We start from the raw sequence: 11,084 nt of genomic DNA on the forward strand, positions 1-11,084 counted from the left end.
TTTCCGACCTATTGCAGATAAATTATACGGAGAGTCTGAGACTACTAACAAAGCTGCTTCCAGTTCTGGTAAGTCTCAATCTTGCTAACTGACGTTTCTTCGTTGCTTCCCTTCCCGTGCCATACGAATATTATTGTGTAGTAATCATGAAGTCGTGTACAACATAAAAATCCAATGAGGAGAAGAGCAGTAATAAGAACCTGTAGTATAACAAAACTTCCTGAATATTTGCTTCACAGATTGGGTGATTTCTTAAAACGGCGTCACTGAGCTGAAGGATGGCCAAAATGGTTACTCATGTTGTTGAGGCTTCTCGTACTTAGGAAAGGACTGAAACTTCTGCCCCTACATCTGTTGCTGCTCAGTCTGTTCTGCACACAACTAAAGATGGTGCAATACTACTTGAGTCAACCCATATTTCTGGTCAAAACAAAAACAAATAGTAGTCTCTCCCACGGACAAATACTGGTGAAGAGGCGAACTTAACTTAGCTCAGTACAGATGAGCGATCTTTTGAAATGTCTGGCCAAACTATTAGATCAGCATCTTGAGGTTAAATATTACATCCCACTGCAAACTTTTAGCTGCTAGTGCTTACGAGACCATTCGTGCAGTGATCGACAATCACCCAAGTGGCTCATTTCTGAATGCAAATAAATAAAAGTAATCCAAGTTTCCTTACAAATGCCTCTTGAATCATCTACACTTCACCAGTTCAACGGCTGACCCAACTGTTTGATGTCTGATGCAACATGCCGAAATAACACTTCCTCCCTCAAGATGTTTAGCTTGCAAGGGCATATCAGTCAACCATATCTGCACTGTAGCAAGTAGAACTATTGTCTCACATGGAGTATGTTGTCGATGACCATTGACGCGCAGCAAAGATGGGAGGAGGATCAGATCCCACCGGGCGTGCCATTTGTTTTCGCAAGATAAATTTTAAATCTATCCGCGTTGGCATTTTAGGTGCGGGCGTGCCAGTATACGAGTGTATACAAATTGAATTACTGCGAATATACAGAAATAGAAACCCGTATTTCATCATATTATCGAGAATCTATTTATTTCTATTTCACGTGTATTTTGCATATTGCGCCTGAATATACATCTGACGAAGACGATTGCAAAGGCCCTTGATTCCTGCAACCTCGAAATAATTCCAGTTAATTACATCTGTAAGTCTACACTTGCAGAATACCTCCGATTAAGCTACATCAAGATCATCTTAGCTTTATAGATTTCTAGCTCATGCCTTCGTAATGATATGCATGGAAATAAAAGAAACCATCAAAGCACGCACATGGGACACACATTTTAACGTGGAAAAACCCCAAATTAGGTAAAAAACCCACGGTGGCACAGAGGCCAAATCCATTATGTGAAATGTTTACATGTGAGATGGGTACAACAAAATCTTCTACTCAAGATAAGCCTTTTTATAAATGCTCGAGACAAAAACCGCACTGCTAATGTGTAGACATGACGTGTCATCAACGAAGGAATATTCAGCTTCAGCTCTCCATGAGCCATCAGTCGAAAAGCATGAAGCCTCTAAGTATTTGTTCGGTCTTGTCGATTGCGAACTATGTATGTCAAGCCTCGTCGGTCATGGCACTGAATGTAGATTTCAAACTCATCGGTCACGGAAGAGAGTATGTCTTCTTATGATGAACTGCTTGATTTGAGTCATGGTTCCATAAATCGTTGAGGTTGGCGTCTTATTTATTCCAATGTAGATGGCCATGTCATTGTTGGGACGTGCCTAAATCATTATGAAGGTGACCTCTGCATCTCAAGTGAATCTGCTGTTTTTGCATATGTTTTGTAGATTCAGATTCATGATGTGTGCGCATGCTGCAGTCTCGGGAAGCCTTTTGCCAGCACAGTGTCCCATGCAGGCTGATGCTTGCATGAAATTTTATAGATCATCACGTGTCAAGAACCTCAAATAAATGAAGATCAGACTGAGCAAAATGACAAGACTCCCACGCTGATCGTGAAATGCCCAAGTCCGCGAATCAATCGCCGGGTAGTGCCACGAGACATAATTACCCTTTTTCTATATATATGGGGACAAACGCATCTGCGACGATGATTGAAGCGTCGGTAGAGCCGCAAGATGGCATAACTCTTCTTTTCCATATCAAATCGTGACATATCTACGACAACCATTGGAGCGTCAGGTAGAGCCGGTAAATGACATCACTCTCTTTTTTCATATCGGATCGTGACGGCGATTAGATCGCCATGTAGAGCCACCGGATGGCATCACTCTCTTTTTTCATATCGGATCAACACACATCCGCGGCGACGATTAGATCGCCATGTAGAGCTGCCGGATGTCATCACTCTTTTTCCATATCGGATTAACACACATCCGCGGCGACGATTAGATCTCCATGTAGAGCCGCGAGATGCAATAGCTTTTTTTTTCACATCGGATCAACTCACGTCCGCAGCGACGATTGGATCGCCATGTTGAGCTGCGGAATGTCATAATTTTCTTTTTCATATCAATCAACACGCATCCGCGGCAACGATTGGAGCGCCATGTAGAGCCGCGAGATGGCACAAATTCTTTCTGTAGATCTGATGGCGAAGCATCCACAGCGACGATTCAATCGCCATGTTGAGTCACAGGACGCCACCAACCTGCAGCACAAGCACAATATAGAAGGAAGAAAAGAAGTAGCCGCACCTCACCTTCATGCAACTCACTTACCAATTAACACCAGCGATCTGGTTCTTGAATGCATACGCCGAGTGAAGATTGAAAGGAACGGTAATTACTAGAGGCTTGTTGGGATTTCATGGAGCTGTCAATATGGATATGGAGATATAGGTGTGTGCGTGTGGTGTTTGTGGAGGCGTGGGTGTCGTGAGAAGTGAACTGCGCTGTTGCGCTATGCGTCGGCCAAAGAACTCCAACCTCCTCCCCCCGAGCCTGCAGCTCGTGAGATCCTTTTAAAATGTCCAACTCCAGGGTAGACATTGGAGGCGTCCGAGCCGCCAGTCTCCAACGGACTCCCGTAGATGCCGTTGTGGGGTTGTTGCTGGATGCTTATCTTGTTATCCGGCTCATCTTTAAACACTTGAATCAAATCAGCCACAATGGTCGTGCACGCGTGTGTGACTTTGAAAGGAACCAGTTGCACGTACTCACAAATGGTCAAACTATAAGTCTGACTAATCAATCAGCGTGTACACGCTAACACATACTCATCCCATGCTTTTTTTCTTGATGGTGGGCTCCATCCTTAGTTATTTCCCTACAAGGACTCCTAGATGATGCAGATTTCTCTCCTTGGACATATGTGTCCTATTTTACCACTAATGCGTGAACCGGCACCTTACTTGTGTACTTCTGACTTTTTTCTATTTAAAAATATCCAATGAAATTGGCTTGTGTTTATACACGTTTACTTTTTTTTACTTTACAAACTGTGCCAATAGCAATTCCTGAACTCGTATAACCATGTAAAAATCTTAGTCAACACAAATCAAGACATACCAAGTACCCATCACAAACCCATCTCCCTCGCATTTACATTTTTTGCCATTTGCCTCTCGTTTTCCTCTCCCCCACTTCACCCTTCCCGTTTTATTCGCCCTCTCTTTTCCAATCTCCTCCTCTCTTTTCGCTTGTCTTTTTCTGTTTGCATGTGTGTTAGCTCGTTTATCTTGTCTCCATGGCTAGTCCTTCTATCCTTATTATCACTCCCGAACAAGAAATTCTCAATTTTAAGCAAAGGGAGGGAGAAAATTTAAAAAATGCTTGGCATAGAATTTGCAATGCTCAATGTAAATCTTCTAGGAAGCTTTCCACTTCCGTTTTTCTCCGCAATTTTTATGTAGGCACTACTCCTTGGAATAGATGTGTTCTCGATATTGCTACCGGAGGTGATTTCATGAGTAGCCATACGTTTGATGCTTATAATGCTATGTTAGATTTGTTTGGCCCACCACCTCTTTTGGTCAATGGAACTGTTTTAACTTTGGAACATGTTATGCAGCGGCTTGAGATTATTCAAAATAAAATTGCCACTGTTGAGTTGATTGAAAATTTGGATAAAAAGATTCATAATCACATTACCCAATTTGGATCTAGGGTTGGAGTTACTTTGAAAAATCTTAAAGAAAAAGAACCTTTAGTTAATGAGAAAATAGATCTAGACTCTGCTTGAATCGGTAAACTTGAGGATATCATTACAAACTTAGGTTCCGCGCTTTCCTCCATAAAAAACACTCTAAAACCCCCTACTAAAATTGCCAAGTTTATTTATGTTCCTAAAAATAAGGGTGAATCTTCTAGTAAGGGAGACGCGGATCTCAAATCCATAAGTGTTCGTCCCAATTGTTTCTCTATCGCTAAGGAACCTTTTGCTACCAATGAATCTCTTGAATTTTTGCCTAAAGGATTAGCTATTGCTAAAAGGGAGAAATCCCTAGAGATCACAAGCGCTCTATTGATGAATTTAGTGCCAAAGATGGCACCCGTTAGATCTATCTTTGCTTTTATGCCTAGCTAGGGGCGTTAAACGATAGCGCTAGTTGGGAGGCAACCCAATTTTCTTTATGTTTTTTTTTTGTTTTTGCTCCTGTTTAGTAATAAATCTTGCATCTACCTTCTGTTTAGATGTGTTTTTATCTTTTAATTAGTGTTTGTGCCAAGTAGAACCTATAGGATAACCTATGATGATAGTTGATTTGATTCTGCTGAAAAACAGAAACTTTGCACGCACGAATATAATTTTGTTAAATCACAGAAATGTGCTTTTGCGTTGATTCTTTTTGCTGCCGATCAATAGACAAATTATCCAGGACTTCCTATTTTGGTAGGATTTTTAAAGTTCCAGAAGTTTGCGTTAGTTACAGTTTGCTACAGACTGTTCTGTTTTTGACAGATTCTGTTTTTCGTGTGTTGTTTGCTTATTTCGATGCATCTATGGATAGTAAAATAGTTTATAAACCATACGGAAGTTGGAATACAGTAGGTTTAACACCAAAATAAATAAAGAATGAGTTCATTACAGTACCTTATGTGGTGGTTTTGTTTTCTTTCACTAACGGAGCTTATAAGATTTCCTGTTGAGTTTTGCGCTGTGAAGTTTTCAAGTTTTGGGTAAAGCTTTTATGGACTATGGAATAAAGGGTGGTAAGAGCCTAAGCTTGGGGATGCCCAAGGCACCCCAAGATATTCAAGGATATACAAAAGCCTAAGCTTGGGGATGCCCCGGGAAGGCATCCCCTCTTTCGTCTTCGTTCATTGGTAACTTTACTTGGAGCTATATTTTTATTCGCAACATGATATGTGTTTTGCTTTGAGCGTCGTGTATTATATTAGTCTTTGCTTTTTAGTTTACCACAATCATCCTTGCTGTACACACCTTTTTGGAGAAGCCTACTTGATTAGAATTTGCTAGAATACTCTATGTGCTTCACTTATATCTTTTGAGCTTGATAGTTTTTGCTCTAGTGCTTCACTTATATCTTTTAGAGCACGGTGGTGTCTTAATTTTGAAGAAATTTCTAGTCTCTCATGCTTCACTTATATCTTTTTGAGAGTCTTTTAGAACAGCATGATATTTGCTATGGTTTTAAAGTTGGTCCTAGAATAATGAGCATCCAAGTTGGGTATAATAAAAACTATCATAGAAAAAGAATTGGATGCTATGATCAATATGATGCTTGACAATTATTTTGAGATATGGAGGTAGTGATATTAAAGTCATGCTTGTTGGGTGATTATGAATTTAATGCTTGTGTTGAAGTTTGTGATTCCCGTAGCATGCATGTATGGTGAACCGCTTTGTGATGAAGTTGGAGCACAATTTTATTTATTGATTGTCTTCCTTATGAGTGGCGGTCGGGGACGAGCGATGGTATTTTCCTACCAATCTATCTCCCTAGGAGCATGCGCGCAATACTTTGGTTTTTGATGACTTCTAGATTTTTGCAACAAGTACATGAGTTCTTTTGACTAATGTTGAGTCCATGGATTATACGCACCCTTTCACCCTTCCATCATTGCTAGCCTTTCTTGTGCCGCGCAACTTTTGCCGGTACCATACACCTACCATATACCTTCCTCAAAACAGCCACCATACCTATCTATTATGGCATTTTCATAGCCATTCCGAGATATATTGCCATGCAACTTTCCACTATTCCGTTCATATGACACGCATTACTTTTGTCATATTGCTCTTTGCATGATCATGTAGTTGACATTGTATTTGTGGCAAGGCCACCTTCATAATTTTCATACATGTCGCTCTTGATTCATTGCATATCCTGGTACACCGCCGGAGGCATTCATATAGAGTCATATCTTGTTCTAGCTTTGAGTTGTAATTCTTGAGTTGTAAATCCATAAAAGTGTGATGATCTTCATTATTAGAGCATTGTCCTAGTGAGGAAAGGATGATGAAGACTATGATTCCCCCACAAGTCGGGATGAGACTTCAAACTTTACAAAAAAAAAAAGAGAAAAAAAAGAGAAAGGCCAATAGGAAAAAAAGAAGGCCAAAGAAAAAAAGAAAAAAAAATAAAATGAGAGAAAAAGAGAGAAGGGACAATGCTACTATCTCTTTTTCCACACTTGTGCTTCAAAATAGCACCATGATCTTCATGATAGAGTCTCTCATATGTTGTTACTTTCATATACTAGTGGGAATTTTTCATTATAGAACTTGGCTTGTATATTCCAATGATGAGCTTCCTCAAAAATGCCCTAGGTCTTCATGAGAAAGCAAGTTGGATGCACACCCACTTAGTTTCTTTTGTTGAGCTTTCATATATTTATAGCTCTAGTGCATCCGTTGCATGGCAATCCCTACTCACTCACAATGATATCTATTAATGGGCATCTCCATAGCCTGTTGATACGCCTAGTTGATGTAAGACTATCTTCTCCTTTTTTGTCTTCTCCACAACCACCATTCTATTCCACATATAGTGCTATGTCCATGGCTCACGCTCATGTATTGCATGAAAGTTGAAAAAGTTTGAGATTATTAAAGTATGAACAATTGCTTGGCTTGTCATCTGGGTTGTGCATGATTAAATACTTTGTGTGATGAAGATAGAGAAACAGCCACTATATGATTTTGTAGGGATAACTTTCTTTGGCCATGTTATTTTGAGAAGACATGATTACTTTGATTAGTATGCTTGAAGTATCACCATTTTCATGTTAATATGAACCTTTATTTTGTATCATTTGGATCTGAACATTCATGCCACAATAAAGAAAATTACATTGAGAATTATGCTAGGTAGCATTCCACATAAAAAATTCTCTTTTTATCATTTACCTACTCGAGGACGAGCAGGAATTAAGCATGGGGATGCTTGATACGTCTCCAACATATCTATAATTTTTGATTGTTCCATGCTATTATATTACCCCTTCTGGATGTTTATGGGCTTTATTTTACACATTTATATCATTTTTTGGACTAACGTACTAACCGGAGGCCCAACCCGTATTGCTGTTTTTTTTTTTGCCTATTTCAGTATTTCGAAGAAAAGGAATATCAAACGGAGTCCAAACGGAATGAAACCTTCGGGAGCGTGATTTTTGGAACGAACTTGATCCAGAGGACTTGGAGCGCAAGTCAAGAAGCAGCTGAGGCCTCCACGAGATAGGAGGGCGCCCCCCCTATAGGGCGCGCCACCCTATCTTGTGGGCCCCTCGGGCATCCACCGATGTACTTCTTCCTCCTATATAAGCCTACGTACCCCGAAAAGATCTAGGGGGCAGACGAAACACAATTTCCACCACCGTAACCTTCTGTATCCGCGAGATCCCATCTTGGAGCCTTCGTCGGTGCTCCGCCAGAGGGGGAATCGACCATAGAGGGCTTCTACATCAACATCCTTGCCCCTCCGATGAGTTGTGAGTAGTTTACCACAGACCTGCGGGTCCATAGTTATTAGCTAGATGGCTTCTTCTCTCTTTTTGGATCTCAATACAATGTTCCCCCCCTCTATTGTGGAGATCTATTCGATGTAAACTCTTTTTGCGGTGTGTTTGTCGAGATCCGATGAATTGTGGGTTTATGATTAAGTTTATCTATGAATAATATTTGAATCTTCTCTAAATTCTTTTATGTATGATTGAGTTATCTTTGAAAGTCCCTTCTAATTATCATTTTGGTTTGGCCTACTAGATTGATCTTTCTTGCCATGGGAGAAGTGCTTAGCTTTAGGTTCAATCTTGCGGTGTCCTTACCCAGTGACAGAAAGGGTTGCAAGGCATGTATTGTATTGTTGCCATCAAGGATAACAAGATGGGATTTATATTATATTGCTTGAGTTTATCCCTCTACATCATGTCATCTTGCTTAATGCGTTACCCTGTTCTTATGAACTTAATACTCTAGATGCAGGCAGGAGTCGGTCGATGTGTGGAGTAATAGTAGTAGATGCAGGCAGGAGTCGGTCTACTTGTTGCGGACGTGATGCCTATATACATGATCATGCCTAGATAATCTCATAATTATTCGCTTTTCTATCAATTGCTCGGCAGTAATTTGTTCACCCACCGTACTACTTATGCTATCTTGAGAGAAGCCACTAGTGAAACCTATGGCCCCCGGGTCTATCTCTTATCATATTTGCTTCCAATTTATTTTTATTTGCATCTTTCCTTTTTGCATCTATATTATAAAATACCAAAAATATATTTATCTTATCTTATTATCTCTATTAGATATCACTTTCGCAAGTGGTTGTGAAGGGATTGACAACCCCTTTATTGCGTTGGTTGCGAGTTCTTTGTTTGTTTGTGTAGGTGCGTGGGATTTTTGAGGAGCCTCCTACTGGATTGATACCTTGGTTCTCAAAAACTGAGGGAAATACTTACGCTACTATTGCTGCATCACCCTCTCCTCTTCGAGGAAAACCAACGCAAGCTCAAGACGTAGCAGTAGGCTGAAGGGCATGTGGGCGTAGCTGTGGGGTGGACCCTTGCATTGGCCGACACGAGACAACCAAAAGAGCTGCCAAGATGCAGCCCTGTTGAGCCCTAGAATGTCGATGCAGTCGCGGAACTCCTTACCTTCGCAAGGGTAGTGAGCCGCGCCACGCCGTAGGCGGAGATCGCCTTGTAGAACCCTTGCCTCTTGAATCTCCTCGATTGCCTTGCTGATGAACTCCTGAATGCCTGGCGCCTTCTGCATGACGCCTTCTCCTGGGAAGCGTGCGCTGAAGCGCGCCTCCACATGGTGCCCGAGCGCCTCCCTCGTGACGCTGGCTAGGTCTGAGGCCCTCCCGAGGAGAGCCCCCGAGCCCAGCCTGAGGGGGGCGTCGGGCACGCCTCCCTATGCGATAGGCGAAGGCGCCCCATCCGGGGGTGCGAGGCTCAGCGCGGCGTCCTTGGGCGATGCTTCCTCACGAGATCCCTGACCCAGATGCAGCTTCTTCGTCTTGGGGCCGACCTTAGGAGGGAGGACACCGCCCTCATCTTCAGGGTTCTCGACTGCCGCGGCCTGGTAGGCACGCTCGAGAGAGAACATCGCGTTCTTTTCCTGGCATGCGACCATGATGATGCCGCCGCTCCCTGGCATCTTGAGGATGTTATAGCCGTAGTGCATTGCTGCCATGAACTTGGCCAGTGCTGGGTGCCCGACGTTGTACGGAAGGCAAATGTCGGCGACGTCAAAGTCGATGAGCTCGGTGTGGTAGTTGTTACGTTCACCGAAGGTGACAGGGAGGTAGACCTATCCTATCGGGTGTGTGGAACCGTCGGTCACTCCTAAAAATGGCATGGTCGGTTGAAGCTGGTAGTACGGCACTTGGAGCCTGTCGAACGTTTGAACAGAGAGAACGTTGAGTCCCGCTCTACCATCAATGTGAGTCTTGGTGACGACCACATTGCTGATGATGGGTGAGAAGAGCATGGGGAGCGTGCCAGCAGTGGCCGCGCACTTGAGCTGATTTGAGGAGCTGAAGGTGATGGCGCATTTGGACCACCTGAGCGGGCGAGTTGCTTCGGGTTTGGGGAGCGCCGCGTTCACCTCACGTGCGAACTGCTTGAAGATGTCGTGAGAAGCTGGGGCCTGTGAGCCGCCCAGGATGCAGGCAATGGCTCAGGGCTCCTGGAAGCCCCCAGCCCCCTCGTCCTGGTGGTGATCTTCGTTCCTCCTTGGTGGTGGAGGCAGTGGAGGAAGACCGGCATTGCCCTGAGGGCGATCCTCGCGAGGCTGCTCCTTCCAGGCGCCCTCGCGAGGTTGGCCCTGCCAGCGGTCCTCCCGAGGATGGTCGCGCCACTCCTGGCGATGGTCGCATCCGTCCCAGCATCCTCCACCTCGGCCACCTCCGCGGCCGTAGCCTCGGTCGTTGCGCTCAGAGCGTCGACCGAGGCGCCTATCACGGAGGGCCCTGAGCTCCTAGCAGTCGTTGGTGTTGTGGCTGTGGACATTGTGGAAGACGCAAAATGGTCAGTTGCTCTTGGATGACTCGGGGTGGTCGCAGCCGCGCTTCATCTCTGGCTCGACCGAGAGCACGACCGGCCCTTTGCGCTTCATGTCCTTGTGTCAGGACCCCGACTCAATGCCACATCGATCTAGCATGTAACACCCGATATCACTTTGCGGCCTCACGCACGGTATTCCCACGGGTGTCGCCTTACCTTTGCCCGGGACCGTTTGCGTCTTTTGGCACACGTATATGATAGTGTCGCTAGCATCCATATGGTAAGGAGCCCGGGCTGACATGGCTAGTCGTAAACCCAAAGTGGCACAAACTTACAGGGACAGGCATCCATGACCCAACATCGAACGTGTCGGTCATCAGCGAGTGAATCCAGGCTGTAGCACTGGGCTAGCAGGACTCCGGTGAACCGGGCTGTAGCGGGCTAACAGGACTCCGGTATTCATCGCGTGACATTTCCCCGAAGGGACAGACACAGGAACGAAGAAGGACACATGCCGGCCAGCCTAAGTGTTCCGGAGCAGTAGCAAGCTACCATGGCTCAATGGAAACACTAGGAGACATTTCCCGGTAAGAGAGGCTACTAAAGATAAACAACTAGATAGTCAGATCCCACACATACCAAGCATTTCAATAACATACAC

Source organism: Triticum dicoccoides, chromosome 6B (assembly GCF_002162155.2).
Source record: "Triticum dicoccoides isolate Atlit2015 ecotype Zavitan chromosome 6B, WEW_v2.0, whole genome shotgun sequence".
Lineage (NCBI taxonomy): Eukaryota > Viridiplantae > Streptophyta > Magnoliopsida > Poales > Poaceae > Triticum > Triticum dicoccoides.